Raw genomic sequence first — 19,453 nt, 5'->3', positions numbered from 1 at the left:
CCAAACTTATCAAATTGTACACATTAAATATGTGCAATTTTCTTTGTGAAAAAAGCTGGAATGAAGGAGTAAATTATTGGGAGAAAAATCCCACCAAAGGGCACAGTCATGTTTGCCTATCTTTGTTGACAATTTTCAACTTCATGCTTCATTTCTCTGATTTTAGCTCCTAGAAGACAGATTTTTTTCATCATTCCATTGTACTCATGTGCTCATTCATTCAATAAGAAATCTTCAGTACTGTGCTGAAATGAATAAAGTAGGAACACAAATAATACATGGGTGGGCCCATTCCTCAGGTCTAGTAGAGAAGAAACAAATATAAGGTAAGGGATTGCAGCAGAGAGTGGTAGTATTCCGGTAGGGGAATGTCATATGCAGCTTGGCACGTAGAAGGAAGAGCAGAGAACAGGTGACTAGGAGGACTGTGGAATATGAGTGTGGCTTAGCCAGATGAAGAGGGTGGTGGACAGGAGGAAATGCCAGGCTTTGAGAACAGCATAGGAAAAAGCATTATGAGAAGACATGGTATCTGTAATAGGTGAAGTGAAGGAACTGGGTTTAGTTGAGTAGGGTTGGAGTGGAATTGTGTGAGGTATTAGCAAGGTAGACGAGCGCGTAGACGTTCTGCCCTTATCCCCACTGTAGCTTTATGACACTTGTCACAACTTGTTATAAACTTGTCTAGCTCCCTCATTAGAAGCATGTCCTTATGTCTCTTTTAGCACTGCGTGAACCCAGCATGAAGCACACCACTTGGCATGGAGTGGAGAGACTCAATAATGAACTGAATGCCTGGAGGACGGAGGAGGGGGAGAATAGCACGTAGCAGGTATGGTTATTGGATGGCTTCTACAACAAGCCAGTCATACCTCAACCACTTGACTCAATCTGGGAAGTCAGTCAGCCTCTCAGACTCAGACCCAGCCTGCTTTCCTGGTGCCTGTGGCTTCTCTCCCATTGGTTGCTGCCTGGGCCATGCTGCTGCCTTCTCTAGGGGCAGCTTGTTCAACTGAGTCAGTTCCTTCCCCATACAATCACCCTCTCTGGAGTCCACCTGAGTTATGACAACACTAACTTTCTTTTTTGGCTTAAAGCAATAAACATTATTAATGTTTAATAATATCATTATGCTCAATGCTTCATAATGTTTACCAAATATTTACTTATTAGAAAAGTATGTCATCAAAAGTTTTATTTCTGTTACAACATGAGCTTCATGAAGACAGGGAGAGCTGACTTTTCCCCTCCTGGGTTTCTCGTGCCTAGCACAGTGCCTGATGTGTTCAATCATGTTCAGCAAATGGACATCACAAACTCCTGGAGAACTTACTATCTATTGCACATATTGTGGGAGTTACTTATACAGTGTGCTTTTTGTGTGTGTCTGTTTCTGTGGATAGATTTCTAGCTTTTTGAGGGTATGACCTTCTTCATGCCCCAGGAACATAGCAAAATACTGTATTCTCTTGGACTTGATATTGAGGGACTTTGAATTTTATTTCTATGGCCTGTGTGGTTTCTCTGAGTCTTTCTCCAAGCAGCCCCCATGTTCTCTCAACATGAGATTGCTATGCTGTGATCCTGCATCCCCCAAGGCTGAGAGCCTTCTAGGCCACTCCCCCCGTTTTAGAGATGACTGATGTCAGTCCCAGCATGAGGCAATCTCTTAATTCCAGCTGCTGACCACTGAGGTTTTCCTTTGGCTGTGCATGCCAGCTCTCTTGGTTGAGTGCCCTCTAATATATAATTAATGATGACTCTCAGCAGTTCACATTTTTAGCAGTCTTTCTAGGCATGATCTCACCACCAGGCTGTGATGCCTCACTGCCGAGGGGCTCCACGTGGCCCCAGGGGAGGTTTCTTCGTGCAGCCAGCCTGCAGATCCTGTGTTCAGTAATGTTACGAACTTGGGGAGTGTGCCTGAATCCAGCCACTTATTCCTACGCTGCCCCCTGCCTTGAGGTTTTGACCTGTAAAATATATACACATTGATTTCAAATGGAGACAAAAAAAGTATCCACCGGCCAGGCTTCCAATAACCCTCCAAATATTGAATCTTCATTATGGTGACTATCTAGTTTGCTCATGACTAAAGGGTTTCCTGGGAAGTGGGACTTAAACTGTTAGAACCAGGTTGGTCCTGGGAAAAGTAGGGTGGTTGGTCATCCTAATCTCAATAGAGGTTTAGGTTGGAGAATGCAGTGGGTCCTTGAATTGAAGAAAGCTGCACAAAGAGAGTAGATCTAGTCTGATACGTCTGCTGGGTTGCAGCTGCAGGTGGTTTTGATAACCCTTGAACCTGAAATTGGTGTTTGAAGTTAAGGGCAGTCTTGTAGGTTGACTCTGTTGCTGTAAAACTGTAGACTTGGCTCTCTTTATTGGCCTAAATTGTTTGCATCTTAGGAAGCATTGGAATCAGGAACTGAAACATATCAGAAACTTAGTATGTTGGTTTGGGTTCACCCAGAAGCAGAGCCTGAATTAAGGATTCAAGTGCAAATAGTTTATTTGGGAGGCAAAGGAAACACTGTTGGGGGAAGAGGGAAGGAGAGAAGGCCACCAGTAAAGGGCACCATAGCAGGCTGGTACTGGCTCTGGGTGATGGGATCTTAGTCTTCAATCTTTTCCTCTAGAGCAGAATTTCTCAGTCTTGGCACTATTGACATTTTAGGCTGGACAGTTCTTCGTTGTGGGGGCTGCCCTGAGCATTGTAGGACAATTAGCATAGATGTGAGGAGCACTCCCTTCCCCCCAAATGTGATAATAAAAATGTCTCCAGACATCGCCAAATGCCCCCTGGGAGGCGAAATTGCCCTGGTCGATAACCAGTGCTCTAGAACACCCACTCAGAGTTACCCCACCTGAGCGGTGAGGGAGTTAAGGTATTCATACACTGATTTCTCTCAGCCATTGGTTTAGGGCTACCAAGGGAGACTTTAGAGAAAGTTCTCATGCAAATGCGGTAGCTTGGAAGTTGGCTAGTTTCTACTGAAGTAAAACAAGGAATCTGAGCAGGGCACCGATAGCATCTGCTTCTGTCTGTCCACTGTATTCTCTCTCTCCCCGCAGATCAGCTTTCCTTTCTCTGGGTCCACATGGTGGAATTTGACTTCTGAACACTCCCAGTTACACATGTGAATACCAGCAGTCTTTAAAGTCCAATCCAAGTTTCCAGGATGGACAATCTGATTCTCCAAATTTGGGTCAGGAGTTCACTCTGGGCTAATCAGCTGTGACGATACAGCTGATTAGTACAAATAGGCATCAGAGGGGCCCACTTCTATTTCAGTTCAGTACAAACAGGCACCTGAGGAGACTGGACAGTGTAGATAGCTGGGATGAGGCAGGGATGGGCAATTATTCTAGTGAACACTTATCAGGCATTTCCTACATGGAAGGCTATGTGAAGGCAGACAAACAACTTGTTAGAGTGCCCAGAGAATGTGAGCAGAATAGGGAATTTAAAGAAAAACTGATGCCTTTGGAGATTCCATGGTAGGAAACAGTTTTTCCCCTAATACCCAGGAGAATAATTGTTCCAGGAGAGCAGGGAGAAAAACTGAGTTAATTGTCTTTTCACATGCACACTCTTTACGGTGAACAGCAAAATGGGCATTTTGGTAGGCCAGGGCTGTTTTCTAGCTGGACCTCAACAGCAGTGTAGTCCCAACTATTAAATTCTTTGAGTCTTTCTCTTGCCTTAGAGGAAAGTTGCATGACCTGGTGGTAGATGGATTGCCAGGACAAAGGAGATGATATACGAGGTATGTCCAGAAGGTATCCAGCCACGTAATATGAAAAATAGAGACACTTATTGAGGAAGATATGAGATACAAGAGGGTGAGTCACCTGAGTGATTGGATGTGTCACCTAAGAACTCTGCACGAGATGTGATGCATGAGCTGGAGTGTGGTCATGATAAAGCTGCCAATCACCAGTCGCCCATAGCTGTGGCCTTCTGAATCATCTGAATAGTTTCTGCAGAAGAATGTTCAAGTTTAATGCAAAATTCGAAGCAGATTCATTGCTCTACTTGTTCAGTCATTTTGAATGCGATGGCCACACAGTGCACATGCTCACTCAATGGCAACTATCACCCCCACTGACAAGTACAGTGAAGTCATCATTGTTCACACAAGTGCATTCCAGTCCACTCTCCTTGGCTGCCAGGTTACATCAATGTCGTGCAAACTGTTCTTGTTATAGTAAGAGCGGCTGGACTTTTTCCAGACAGACCTTGTATGACATGGTGGGACGTGGGGAATATCCGCGTCTGACAGCCCGGTCCGTCTGTTGTGCTGCAGTAAAGAAGGCAGGAGCGCGGGGACTGCTGGCTGCCAGCCCTTCTCATTGCCAGCCCATTTTTTCCAATTACAATTGACATTCAATATTATTTCACATTAGTTTCAGGTATATAGCATAGAGGTCAGACAAGTGCGTAATCCACAGAGTGACCCACCCCCTGTAACTACAGCACCCACCGGGCACCCCACAGTCATCACATTATTGACCGCATTTCCTGTGTTGAACTCCGTGTTCTTGTGACCACCCTGCAACTACCAGTTTGTACTTTTTAATCCCTGCACCTTTCTCACCCATCCCCCCAACCCCCTCCCGTCTGGCAACCATCAGTTTGTTCTCTGTATCTATGAGTCTGTTTCCATCCCATTTGTTTATTTTGTACTTTAGATTCCACATGTAAGTGAAATCGTATGGTATTTGTCTTTTTCTGTCTGACTTATTCCACTTTGCACAATACACCCAGGTTCATTCATGCTGTTGTAAATGGTAAGATTATATTATTTTTCATAGCTAAGTAACATTCCACTGTATATGTCTATCACAACTTCTTTATCCACTCATCTATTGATGGGCACTCAGGTTGCTTAATATCTTAATGTAAAACAAAGATGCAATAAAGACTTGGGAACATAATGATTCTTTATGACACCTCGGTGGGTGTGAGAGGCTCTTGTTCTTTGGTGATGTGCTTCTTGGCCAAGAGTAGAAAGGATGGGTTGTCATATGCTTTATGAGTCCTTCAATTCCCTCTGCATGGGAGAGCAGCATCTGGACATTACTCTTTACTTGGAGTGTGTGTTTATTAGGGGTGACTCTCTGGAGGGCCTAATGGAAGTTATGGGGGTTTGGCCAAAGCCCCTCCAGGTGGACTGCTGCCTTGCACAACTCAAAGAGGCACTAGCCACATAGGTTGTGTGTGACATTGCCCCTAGGTTTGTGCAGCAGTGACCCTGCCATTCACCTCTAGCACCTCTGCAGAGAAGAATCACTAAATGAGATGTGATGGCACTTCTGCTGTGTTGTGGCTCTCAGCTTCTCTGGGTACTTTCCAGGCCTGCTTGTGGTGGGAGAAGGTGAACCACAGTTGGACTTAGACAGGGTCCTTCTGACCACCGGGAGGGCAGTTGATTTGTTTGTCATGGTTGTTGTTCTAAAACATGTAACTTCATCTGCCTGAGGAATTACACAAGAATTATGGACATGGCAACACAAAGATGATTGACAATCCCCTTCCTAAGTACAGCGAAGGGGTGACCATAAGAATGCACCTACCTTGCAGACCGCCAATCACAGGAAGGTACTTGACCAAGGACCTTAGCTCTGAAATCCATCTGTGCATTGGTGCCGAGGCCATGATTCCCACAGACTGTTCTCAGCCAGTGGCTGAGTATGTCAGGGGACTCAGGCAGGCCTGATCCTGGGAGACATGTGTGTCTTCTGAAGGTCAGTGTTGGCTCCAGAGCTCCTGGCTGCCTTGCCCCTCTGTCCCTAGACTGCTCAGCACACCTAGCCCCCCTCTCTGGACTTGCCTGCTACAGAGAAACCTAACCAAAAGGTTTTGAAGAAATCCTTATTGCTTTGATTGACATTCTTAAAGATATGAGAGAAGGTGATGGATGGGATTTTGCTTGGTGAATATAAAAAGTGAGACCTCAATCCACTGAATTCCAGAAAATGACCAGTTCAGTTCAGCTACCATTTTTAGAGTGACTCTTGTGTGCCAAGAAAGCAGCTGGGCATAGAAAAATGAATAAAATAATACCTGCCCTTATGTAGCTTGTGGTCTAAAAGGGGAGAACACCGTGATTCAGTAATTGCACTGAAATGTGGTTCTTGCAAGGTAAAGAGTTGGCAAAGGGGCTAACTCAGCCGTGTAAAGACAGGAGCCAGCTTCACCTAATAGTTCCCAGTAACTTCTTAGGAGGTAGTTGGTGCACAGGAGGGGCCTGAGCAAGCTCCAGAGGCCGGGTTGTGCCAGTACAGGAATGAGAGGGACAGCCAGTGATAAAAGCAAGGCCACAAGTGACTTCCTTCCAGCTCTAGGTAAAGTGCTATATATCCTTGGCACTTAAAAAAAATCTTTTTAATTAGCAAGAAAGTAGGTTCCTTCCCCCTCCCCCCATACATGGGTGGAAAAACAGCTTTGTAATGCACACAGTGATTAGACTCAAGATGTGTTTTCTGAGAAATTCTTGTCATATGTGCATGTGTATCAAATCAAATCGACTGAGTGATTGTGCACCTCCAAGGCAGCTTGCATTTAGCAAACACCGGCCAAGTGAAACCTACGCAGACAAGCCGGCAGGTAATTGGCCTCCTCTGCGCTCTGTTTAAACGCCTCTCCTCTGAGGCAGCTGGTGCTACCAGGTTTTCTGGCAAAGCTGCCTTTTGTACAAGTGGGGCTGGGAAAGCAAAGTGCAATGTAGAAAGAAACTTGAACAAAAACACTTGAATAAACAGATTCCTGGTTTACCCTCTAGCCTTTTCCATGGCCTCATGATGCCTGACAAAAATCGAGTCGAAAATGACTGCTGGGCTCAGATGAGGCCAGCAATGTGTCACCCGATTAAGCTGAGACCTCAGGGGATGGAAAAGGCATTTAGCTCTAAGCTCAGCCATGGTGCTGCAGCAAGACAAGTGCCCTTGTAGCTCCGGCAGCTTCTCCTTCTTCCCTCCTCCTTCTCTCCACATGATTTGCAATCAGTTTCAGGCATTTGCAATCATGAGACAAAAGAAAGTTCCAAATGCCAGGCCCCCATCCCGAAGGACCCTTTGTCAGCCCCGGGAAGGAAGCCCACCAGCCCTCTGTGTTCCCGTGGCCACTGGCAGCCGGTGGTATGGTTGAGGGATGATGGAACCAGACTCTTGGTTTTCAACTTTTAACTCCAATGGGTAGGAAATCGCTTGAGCTTGAAAAGTTTTGTGCTTTTAGAAAGAATGTAAAAAAAAATGACAAAAGCTTCTCCAAGCCCAGAGTTTATTTTTCTGTGCTGCAGGGAAGTCACAGCATTGGCATCTATGAAACTACAGTCAGGTGAGAAGGTGCTGGCAAGCGGCTCAGTGCAGCGTACTTGCCTGACCCATGGGGGGAAAAGCTGCAGGTATCTGAGCCCACTTGAGTGCCTGCTCAGCACCGTCATCACTTGCCACCTGTTGTGTCATAGGTTGCACTTTCCACCTGAGAGAGTCCTCAGTGGATGTGGCCCCTGGCTCCTGGGACCTGAGCCAGTATTGTCACAATTGGGCAGAGTTTCTTGTGCGAATGCAGTGACTCCGGGTGTAGAAGGTTGTAGACTCTGCCTAAGCAGTTCTAGTGCAGTGCCAGGAGGTAAAAGCCATAGATGGGTGAGGATGTGAATGAGAGGTAAGGAAGGGGAGACCGGGAGTATAGGCTGCCCCTTCAAATTTTTTTCCAGCTAATGTAAGGAGCTCCAAAGGCAGAAGATAGAGGGATAAAGAGAAGAAAGTGATTTCTTTGGGGGGATGGAGGGGGGGACAGGAGGGTAATAATGGTAGAAAAGTGAGCAATGGGGGGAAACCTTTATTTCTCTTGCCTCACTTCTCTTCAGTTTCCTTTCCTTCCTTCTTCCCCTCCCTCCTTCCAAGTTAGCCAATCAACCTCTTGTTTTCCAAAGAGAAGACTGTCTTCTAAAGAGAACAGTTTCTACTAGGTAATGCCTATTATTTATCAAATCAAGTGATGGGTATAAGAACTGCTGATTGGAGAATCCAGGAGAGAGCTAAATTGCTGGAGATAAAAATAGGGGCTGGGAGTTGGGAATTTCCAGGACACAGTGAAGACTGAAGATAGTGAGGTTGGGAAATATGTGTCAGAAAGATGCCAAGCGGAATGAGTGCCAACTGGGACTCTGGAAGGGAAACAAATTGATTTATCCTGGATTTTTATTAAATATCACTGGGTGATGTGTGACCTAAGCTTCTTCATATTCCTCTAAATTATTAGCAAAAATATGCACTAATTGCTAATGTTTGGCAGAATGGGGTTTGCTTTTCGGGTCTTAAGTCCTTGTCTTAAAGCAAGAACAAGAGGATGCTCATTGTATTCTGTAGGATGCTTTTGGCTGCAAATAACAGGAAAAACAACAAGTGGTGACCTAACTGAAAGATGATTTATTGTTTTTTTAAAAAAAATAAGTTTGGAGGAAGGTGGTTCCAGGACTGGTTGAATACTTCTAGTGTGCCCTGATGCTGGCTTAACATTTCTGGAATTTTCTTGGTCTGCTCTTCATGGTTGCGAGATGACTGCGTAGTTCTGGTCACCAAGTATTTAACTTAAGGACAAAATGAGCCCCTCTCTTCTCATTAGGGAGGAAAATTCTTTCACAGATGTCTTCCAGCAGGTATCCCTTTGCTTCCCTCTGGCAAGAATTGGGTCACATAACTCCTCTAGCTTCAAGGGAGGCTTGGAAAGCAAGTATCTATTTTTTTTTTCTCAGCCCCTTTAGTGGGAGTGAGCAAGAGAGAAAGGTGCTTGGGAATGACAGTTGGGTAGCCACTTGTGTGTGGTGTGTGCACAGATATTTGCAGGCACTGTAAGTCCTTAGACAAGAGGCTTACACAGAGGCAGCTATCCACAATTTCCTCTGCATGTTTCAGAAGAATGGACTCTGTTTTCTCTCTTTCCACTGTCGTCTTCTCCTACAGGATTATCTCTGAAGTGTTAGGAGACATTCATTTGTATCCTGATCCTTGCAAAGTTATTGAACTTTAGAAAAATTCCTCACTTTTTTTCCCTGATAGAATACATGTTACCTCACTGTAAGGAGACACAGCACCTGTTTCAGGGTACAGATCAGCCTGGATCCAGGCAGAGTACTGAGTAAGCAGGACTCTGTGGCCAGCATGACCCAGGTTTAAGGAACTTGTTTTGTGATTGTATTTAGCTAAAGCACCAGAACCCTGGCTTCTCAGTGAGAATTTCCTTTACTTGGTTTTATTTTTGTTGTTAAAATAAGTAATTTTAATATGAATTTCTTAAGGGGAAAAACTACTTTCCCTTAGTCTGTCTTGTCAGTAGAAGGCTGCTAGCTGCATGAATCTTTTAAAGAAGACAAGTTGCTGATAATGAAAAGGCATTTCATGGGACACTCTGAAGAAAGCCTTCCAGACCCAAGAAGGCTGAGTGCTGCGTTTACTGGTCACCTTCAGAAATCACTAGTTTATGTTCTAATGATGTATAATTTACCGTCAAACTTCAGTGAGTCACATACCTCTTGGGGCCTTTCCATTTCTGCTGGCTGAGTGTGAACCTTACTGACTGTGACCTCTCTATCTATTGGCCAGTTCCCCACCTCTGTGCAGGCAACATGGAAGCACATATTCACTCCTTCCTGTCTTCTGAGTGTTTCCGTGAGCTTGGTAAGCACATCTCTCTGGTAAAAGGCCCATAGTTCACCTTGGATTACAATGTTCAGTGTTACTTGTAGGGGTTTATGATAAATGGTCCTTAGAAGCTTTGGAGCAGAAGACTGTGTTTAGAGGGATTTGGAGGAGGGAGGTGGGAAGCGTCACCTCTGCCAGGCAGTCCTCCCTGGCTCTGTCTCATCCTGTTCAGTGCATGATGGAGAGTAAGCGAAAGCTCTGCTCATGCTCTGTGTCTCCTTTGCCTGCCATCCGGCTGGTGCAAAGGGAGAACAACCAGCCTGTCTTGAGCTAAACACTGTTCTTCAGAGGAACCACCCAGATGCACGTGATGGGGTCATGTCTGTAGGGCTGGTTCCAGGAAAAGCAGGGATGTGGGTAATTTGGTGTGGAGGAATGAACCTGGCACCAGGTGTTTAGATGTTGGTTGTTTTATCCACTAACTCTGGCCTCAGCAGGTGCGTGTGTGTCCTAATAAATTCCATTGAGTCTATGCCCAGAGTACTTAAAATTTTTGTTGACTGAGTTGACCTCATGAAAGGTCACTTAACCCCTTTGAACCAGCCAGTTTTCTCCTTTGAAAATGGAAATAGTGATTTTCATTGTCCCGGAGAGAAAGGACTAAATAAAACAGGTTTGCATAAAGTCCTCTACCATAGTCCCTGGAATAGAGCAGATATCCAAGTGATATCACGTCTTATTTCTCTTTGTCTTTACTCAATGCCTGTTCTCTTTCTGGGACCCCCCCCCTCCCAGTTCTTTCAGGTACTCATGGCCCCCCTAGCATCTGAGATTCATTTACACTAAGGTGTAGGTGTTGGAAATGATTGGACCTATGGATTTTGGGATTTGTGACTTTAGCCTGGGGCATGTGGAGGTGGGATGAAATGGGTTAGGGAGGTTGGATCTGCAGAGCCTGGTCTGCAGGGGTGAGCTGGGTGGTTGAGGCTGTGTTAGTCTGCTTGGCACTGGACTTGGTCAGGAGCCTGGGGCTATAGAACTTGGCCGGGGTGGGCCAGTGCTGGGGTCTGTGGTGAAATCGGATTCTCAGTTTACTTTCCTTCTCTCATGGGGAGGGTGTCTCTCTCCATGTTGGGCTTGGGGGAGGGGTGAAGCTATCTTTTCTACCTTCCTCAATGTGTCTTTTCTTAGTTCTGTGCTTCACCCAGGTGCTGTAATCCCTCACCTGGAATCCCAGGCTCATGTGAAGGTATTTTCATGTGTGGATAGTTGTTTAAATTGAAGTTTCTGGGGGCAGGGGGGTGGTGAGTCTAGAAAGTCCTATGCCACCATTTTACTGACAACACTCATTTCATCTTAGTGACAATTCTCTGTGATCGATTCGTATGTTCTCCCCATTTAACAGCTAGCTGGGCAGATGGAAGCTCAGACAGGTTTTATAACTTGCCAGAAGGGGCAGAGCTGGTGGCAGAGTTGGAACCCAGACCCAGGTCTGTATAAGGCTACACTCATGCCTGATTCGGTGATAAATGTAGTTGAGAAGTTGCCCTGACTTTTGAGGATGCCTTCAGCACCATCACTTAAGCGATTCTCTTAGAACGTTTTTTGTGCCTAAAACTTTCGTGTCTAGTTCAACAATTAGTTGTAAAGCAAACCCAATGTGTAACTCCAGAAAAAGACCACTCCGGGTCCCCAGAGCCTGTGCATTCCTTCCCAGTCACAGCCCTGCCCTCTTACTTGAGGGAACCAGCAGCCTGAGTGTATGGACTAATTTACCCTTTAGGTTTTAATTGCAATTTAAATTATTTTCTGAATGTGGCTGTATTTATTTTCTCTTTGATATAAAGTTAAAAGTGTTTTTTAGTCTCAAAATTTATTTTTTAATTTTTATTTTAAAATTTTTTATTGTTATTCTATGACAGTTGTCCCAATTTTCCCCCCTTTGCTCCTCTCCACCCAGCCCACCCCCACTCCTATAGTCAATCCCCACACTATTGTCCATGCCATTGTGTCATTCATACATGTTCTTTGACTAGTCCCTTCCCTTTCTTCCCCCATTACCCCCCTCCCCACCGTGACAGCTGTCAGCCTGTTCTATGTATCCATGCTTCTGTTTCTGTTTTGTTTGTTAAATTATTTTGTTTGTTAAATTATTTTGTTTATTAGATTCCACATATAAGCGTGATCATATGTTGATTTTTGTTTAATTTTTAGATTTATATCATTATGGTGAGAGAATAATCCTCATTTGTTGTTACATTTTGAGATTTTTTTTAGGTTTACTATTTGGAAATATGCCTTTAATTTATCAGCAATTAAAAAACCTGGATACATATTAAAACCACCTGGGAGATTTAAAAATATGCACTCCCCCCGCCCCCTCCCCCCCCTCCATTGTAATTTAATTGGTCTGGGATAGCAGTAGAATTTAGGTCTTCTGGATTTCAACTGAGAGTTTCTTTTCACCTCATCTAGGCATTTAATGGATTATTAAGTGTATTTCTTCTCTGTGTTAGTTCGTCTGTGGTCTAAGCTGCTGTAACAAAAAGAACCCAAACACATAGTGGCTTCTATAAGCTAAAAGTTCCTTTCTCTCTGACATCAGAGCTTGTAGCTAAGAGGATCAGGGTGGGTAGAGAGACTCCATTGCCCTCAACACAGGACTCCATCTCTCATCACCTCTCAGCCAGCAGGAGAGAGAAGAGGGCCCGGGATGCCCACATCTGATCTTTTTAAGGACAGGACGCGGAGTGGCACACATCCCTCTTGCTCACTTCCAGTTGATCAGAGCACAGTCAAGTGACCACACTGTTTTTGAGGGAGACTACAAAGTGTGTCTTCAGCAGGGCAGCCATGTGCCCAGGTACAAATCCACAACAATGGAAGAAGGAGAGAATGGATTTGGGGGGACGCCTGTCAGTGGGCCACACCCTTGTTAGTCAGCTCGTCCCTTCCTTGCACCTCTTCCAATCATGACAGTGATGCCATCAGACCAGATGTCCCAGAGAGGGCAGGGACAGGCAGAGCCTCAAACTGAGAAGTGACTGTGTACTTTTGGGACCATAATGAGACAACAGCCTAGAAATACAGGCTTTTTTGAAAGATAAAAGAAAGCTGTGAACTCCCAACTCCCATTACATAGCAGGAATAAATTTTAGTGGATTAGAACTTAAAGCATACCTGGGGGAAAAAACAGGATAGGATGCAAATGAAGTTCCACCACCTGAAAGGACAGAGGGAATGGTGGGCAGGGAGAAAGTACATGTTCGATAGGATGAGGAGGAAGCCCAAATGCAGGAGCCCTTGGGTCTCTGAAATTCTGGGGGGTTTCTGCCTTATGACAAGGGGTGGCTGCAGTGGAATGGTAGCCCCATGGAGCATATCAACAGAGAAAGGACCCAGGAGACTCCTTAGGGCCTCCTTCAGCTCCTGTGTAGATACCAGTTAGAAAAAATAATTGAGGCCTTTTTTGATAATGCTGATGAATTCTGTCTCCTAAGTTTGTTCTGGTTGGCTTCCCTGCTTAAAGAAATTACTGAATGGTGGACATTTCCTGCAGGAGAATCAACAGGTTGGTGGAGGAGAGACTTGGGTTTTGTGGCCCATCTGGGCCCTTCTGGTCAAACCAGGTGAGTGTTGACTATGCTGAGTATAGCCAAGCAAGGGCCAATGTTATTGTGTCAGAAGATGCTTTGGAGACGGTGGAGCAATCACACAGGTCCTTGGAAATAACTAGCCAGAAGGTAACAACAGCAACGCTATGATTTCAGTTTTGCCCATGTGAAGAAATCCACCATGGGTAAAGTTGGTAGAATAACAAGTCCTGACACAGGAAGCGTCCCCTTTTCTAGAAGCCCCATATCCCCTACTCCTGGCAGCCACAGCGCTTGGGCGTGGAGCCGCTGTTCTCCAGCAGCCATTGGACCTGGTTTGGTTCCCCAGAGGGAATCCTAGTGAGATGGCTGCATGTGCTGCTTTCGGCTTCACAAACTCTCTCTCTGAGGGTGCACAGCCCTTCCTCAGGCTGTCCTGGGGGTCCAGTGAGGAAAAAAGACATTTTCTTGGAGCAGAGCCCACTTATTACTTCACACTCTGGGCATGCTGTGATGTCAGACTCTACTCTGAAGCCTTGCAAAGGGGTGAAGCCATCCCCGGGAAGCCTGGGAGTCCAGGGGAGAAGCGCTCAATTCTAGGAGCTTTGGGGCAGAGGTTGAGCTTGGAGGCTGGGCTTGCATTTCTGACCCCTAGTGGAAAAAAAATCCAGCATTTACTGTTACTATTCTGGAGGAGGCTAGGAAGGTAGATGGTGGTGGAGCCCTGGCCCCCATCTGCCGCTGCAGTGAAGACCCCTCCACCATTCAATGGAACCCGAGAAGCGGGGTGCTGGCTGCCTGCTCAGGCTGCCTGAGCTGTGAGAAGGGCAGGGTGGGGGTGCAGCTGTGCCAGCAGAGCGAGTTGGACCTGTTCCTGAGCGTGTGCCTGGATATGATTTGCGTCCCTCAGTCCCAGACCACGGGCTGCGTGTGAACTGACAGAACTACCAGCAGAAAGCATCTTGTCTGGCTCTTTTCCAGACATCGTCCTTGTGAGCCCAGTGGGGCTCTCACATCTGCTGTTTTGTGGATGAGAAGAAGAAAAGTCAGGGCGCACCCTGCCCTGTTCCAGGAAGAATGTAAGGCGGTTTGGAAAGTCACTCACAGCCCAGCAAGATGACACGTGACTTGCCATACGGGGAGAAAGGAGGGATAAGGCAGAGTAGTGACAGGAGTCAGGAATGAGGGGACACATGACATCCTCAGCTTCTTTATTAGGGAATATTGAAACGAGGATAATAATTGCACCTGTCTCAAAGGGTTGTTGTGAGAATGAAGTGAGCTTGAGAAGAGCTTAACGTGATAACTCAACATGTAAGCACTCCGTGTATATTAACTCTTCTCGATCTCAAATATTATTATTCTTGATCTCTAAGAATGTAAAATAAAATAAATGCAGGTGATGGTAGATAAACAAACAAACAAACAAATAAATAAATTTATTAGGCTGAAGGCAGGGGTTTAGGGCCTAGACCCAGGGCCTGCCACTCTCGACCCATTTGAAGGTTTGGAAGCCAGAGGAATTGCAGGCTGCCTGGTGACCTAAGGCCATTATCACTGAGGAAGTAACAGAGGTGGCTGGGGCTTCCTGGTTCTTCTAATGAGGTGGAGGATGGCTCTGGACACTCTCTAAGGTTCTGTTATGGACTAAATGTATCTTCCTGAAATTTATATGTTGAAGCCCTAACCCCCAGTGGGATGCTATTTGGAGATGAGACCTTTGGCAGGTTTAGATGAGGCCCTGGGGGTGGGGTTCTCATGTTGGGATTGGTGCTCTTATAAGAAGAAACGCCAGAAAGCTCGCTCTCTCTCTTTCTCCACAGTGCCAGGAGAAAGCTCCGACCAGAAGCTGACCGTGCTGGCACTTTGATCCTAGATTTCCAACCTCCAAAACTGTGAGGAAATAAATTTCTCTTGTTTAAGCCACCTAGTCTGTGGTATTTTGTCACAGCAGCCAAAACTAAGACAGGCATCCCAGGTTTTATGCGTTGGTGAGTCAGGGAAAGGTCTTTTTACATTTGCTGTACCTTCTTGTCTACTATCATGTGCTTTATGCTAATTCACCTACCAGTATCTTTTCTCAGGAAAGGCATGATGCATTCAGCAGCATGAAATGGTGGGGACTGTTCAAGATGAAAGAAGAACCTCTTTCAAAGGGAATTGCTTTGGAGCAGGCACTAAGACTTTGGCCAGAGAATCTTCTACTGTAGCAAGCCAAGCGTCAGGTCCTTCCAGTCACATATGGGAAACCTGAAGCTTGGCCAGACTTATGGCCCTGCTGGGCACACAGATGTTTGAGGATGACTTAGCTGAGCTGTCAGTGTCTGTTCCTCGGCAGCCTAATTAGCATATCCTGTGGAGGAGAAGGAACATTTATTTGGGATATCCTCTTCTGTAAGCAGCCTCTTAGTAGAAGAAAGAACTACCAGGGACCTGAGGGGCTGGGGACTTTCTCTGAGTCCTCTTGGCCAGTTGTGGACTCTCCACACCTGCCCATGGCCCATGGCATTGGAGGAATCTGGAGGGACGGAGGTTTCCCAAGCCTGTCTGACCTTCTCAGCTGTCTTGCATGTTTAAGCAATCCCTGTTGTTTTCTCAGGGCTATTCTCTGAGGCATTCGAAAGAAAAAGAAACACTTTTCACCATGTCTAAACTCAGAAATAGACCACAGAAGAAAATGAATACAGCATAATGAACTCTTAAAATACCTTCCCGCCCAAGGATTCCTCTCTGAGCCAGTTTCTGTCTAATGCCTTAGTCTTCCTCTGGTTGAAACAGAAACAAAACTAGGTTATAAGAAGAGGGGACAATTCTTTTGAGTGGTTAGGTTGCTACGGTATCAAACTAAGGGACCTCCTACAGGCTTAAAAAGGCTAAGCTGGTTTCTTAAAACACTTCTCTTTTGTGAAGAACTTTAGACTTTTCAGGGCATTTTTAGTGTATTATCTAGAATATCTTAATATGACTATATGTGAAAAGGCAGACAGATTTAGGGCCAGAGGCCCAGGGATGTTAAGTGCTTTTTAGAAGATCCTATATCTCCTTAACAACCAAAGAAGCAGGCCTTGAGAGTCGGCTGCCAGGATGTGAGAGCCCTTGAGCCTCGGAGACTCTGGAGATTCCCATTCAGGGTGAGACAAATAATAAGTGTTTCCTTTTGTTCCCACTAGTCAGGGCACTGGGAGGGAGCAATGGAAACTGCTGGTGGGAGAGACCTTGTCTACCGGCAGTGGCAGAAACCCTGAGTTCCGCGTGTGGGTGGATTGGGCATGTCAGATGCCTCAGGATTACCAAAGCACTTGTTTTTCATCATTAACAGCAGCAACAAATATTTATCAAGTGCTAACTGTGTCCAAGGCCCAAGGCAGTGTTGAATAGACATGATATTTGCATATAGTTTATCAGGGGAGGTAAGTCACAGTTACTGGAAAAAACACAAATGTCAACACAGGATAGTATTTGGTGAATGCTGAATGAGTGGTAGAGAAAGAAGAGCTGAAAGAGTTTGAAAGTAGGAGAGAGAAAGTTCTCCTGAGGTGGCCAGGGGAGATTTCTTAGAGGTAGGGTCTGAGAGGGTGCAGAAAAACAGCCAGAACGTGTAGAGTTGAGACAAACAATGTAGGGAAATATGGTCAAGAGAGACTAAGGCTGCTTAATTGGGTCAAGGGCACGGGTAGATCATTTGGGAGGAGTTGACTTAGGAAAAGGAATGGGAAATTATCCTGGAAAGAAAAACAGAATGGAGCTAGAATACCAGGCTAAGAGCATTGGGGCCTTCAGACCAGGGAACATTTTTGAGTGATGCGAAAAGCAGAGTACAAGGACAGCCCATCCTTTACGAAGGCAATCATTATAGTCATTATAGTTCTGGCTTTCCGGAAGGCAGACAGTGAGTGGGGCTTGTGTATATGCAGCTGCAACTTTGTGCAGGCATTGTGTTAGTTCCCGGCGATGCAAAGGTGAGTAAAAACGGTTCTTGTTTTCAAGGAGTTTTGGTTCAGGTATTTCGATTAAACTCTCCTTAGTAAAGAAGAGCTACTGCCTACTGCTGCCAATCTGACCTTTTTTCTTCCAATGTCTTATTTTCTACCAACCTCCTTTTTATGTTTTCCTTTAGTCCTGTCAATATCCCCCACTAGGTCCCAGTGAAATCTATTTCAGACTTTGAGCCACTCTGTCTCTTCAAGGTGACTCTGAAGACGAGTTATTTTTGGTCTCAGGTCCAGCATTATATGATGATTTTATTGGATGACCCTTATTTATTTTATCTTTGAATTATGAAGGAACACTTCACTGTGGTGCCATAAGCTTGAAAGCCTAGAATTTCTGGAGTATATATTGTATTTTATTCTGTTTATAAGAATAGGTTCAGCAGTTGCTCATTTCCAATCTTCCGATACCTTTCCATTTTCCACATTTCATGTTGGTAGCTGACAGTGGCAGCTTCTCTTTGTATTGGGTGTAGGTTTCATTTGAACCTGGAGCCTTGAACTTTATTAAAGCTATTAAAGTAGCTCCTCAGCTACTAGGGTTTCAGTCCTTTGCTCACCATCATCACCACTGCCACTTTCATTTTTGAAAGTCTACTATTTGCTAGGAAATATACTCAAATATACTAGTTTTTTTAAAAGAAAAGAAAAGTTTTTTTAAATTTATTGATTTGAGGAAGAGAGGAAGGGGGAAGGCGGGGGTGGGGAGAGAGACACATCAGTTTGTTGTCCCACTTATTTATGCATTCATTGGTTGCTTCTAGTATGTGCTCTAACTGGGGATCAAACCCACAACCTTGGTGTATTGGGATGATGCTCTAACCCACTCAGTACCCAGCCGTAGCAAGTAGTTCTAATGTAAAAACATATCTATGTTCCTTCTAATAACCCTGTAAGGTAGCTCTTAATATCCCCACTGTGCAGACAAGGAAACTGGGGTCAGATGATGTGATTTGCTCCTGAGTGGAGAAGCACAGATTTGAAAGCAGGTCTCCAGTCCCAAAGCTGGAGCTTGAGCCATTCCATTAGACTCCCTCTTACTTTTCGTGCCCTGCTCATTTTTAACCATATGCTACAATTTGTGGTTTCCTTCAGTGCCTTCTCCTTTAGGAGTCGGCTCTGGAGAAGGGGAATGGCTGGAACCCTGACTGGGTGATAAGAGTCAAGTTTGGGAGTCAGAAGGCCTAGGGCCTGACTCCTGACTCTTCCACTTACTAGGTACGATGGTGACATTACTTAATCTTGTCGAGCCTTTGTTTCCATATCTGTAAAAGAGAGATAATAACAGTTGCAGGAGATGTCATGAGGTTTCAGAGACCTGGATGGCCCCTAGGACAGGGCCTGGAATAGCAAGTGCTTGATAAATGGGGCTGTTGCTCGCAATGCCTTGATTCACAGACTGGAGGGCCCTGGCTCCTCGGCACTCCAGTCCTGCCATTCCTCCTCACCCACTGTCCCCTCTCTGTCAAGCCCTTCCACTTACTGCCTCCTGGCCTCTGGTTCTGATTCTCCTCTATCTCAGGAAATTTTTGTTTTTCTTTTATGGATTTTCATCTCAGCTTGTCTTCTACATGTTGTCCTATTAACTGGAATGGCTTCTTAATTCTTTTACCTTCTCCTTCGGCTCAAGAGTCACTCAGATGTAGAGTCGCTCACACATAATTGGTGACTGGCTTGAGGAATTAAAGTAAAAGGCAAACATAGTGCATACCCTTCAGGCTACGGGCATCGATTCCTTGCTGTCAGAGTTTTGGGATGTGGGTGTATTGTGCTTTCTCTGAATTAGGGGTTCCTGGACCAGCAGCCTGAGCATCACATGAATCCTTGTTAGGAATGCAGAGTCTTGGGTTCTGCCCCAGAAACTCTGGGGTGGCCTGTTCTTTGTGTTTTAACCAGCCCTTCAGCGAATTTGGTCCACATGGTGTCGGTGAAGCACTGCTAGGACCCCCTGAGGAGACCCCACGAATCAGGGCCTTGACTGTGATTGTGAACCTGCAGGCAGCCCAGCTACGCCCTTCCTGGGGCTAGCCTTAGCCTGTGGCCAGGGGTTGCTACTGGCACTAGTCTGCATGTTCTGATTTGCAACCTTGTGCTGAGAGCTTTGCTCTGGTAGCTCATGTGCTATACACCTTTGGTGTAGACCAAATGGCTTCTCAGAACTTAATCTTTAGAGAGGTTCATTTTATCTGATTTGAATTAGATTTAGGTTCATGTCCTCTTGTT

This window comes from Desmodus rotundus, chromosome 8 (assembly GCF_022682495.2).
Source record: "Desmodus rotundus isolate HL8 chromosome 8, HLdesRot8A.1, whole genome shotgun sequence".
Lineage (NCBI taxonomy): Eukaryota > Metazoa > Chordata > Mammalia > Chiroptera > Phyllostomidae > Desmodus > Desmodus rotundus.
This window is presented reverse-complemented; position numbering follows the sequence as displayed.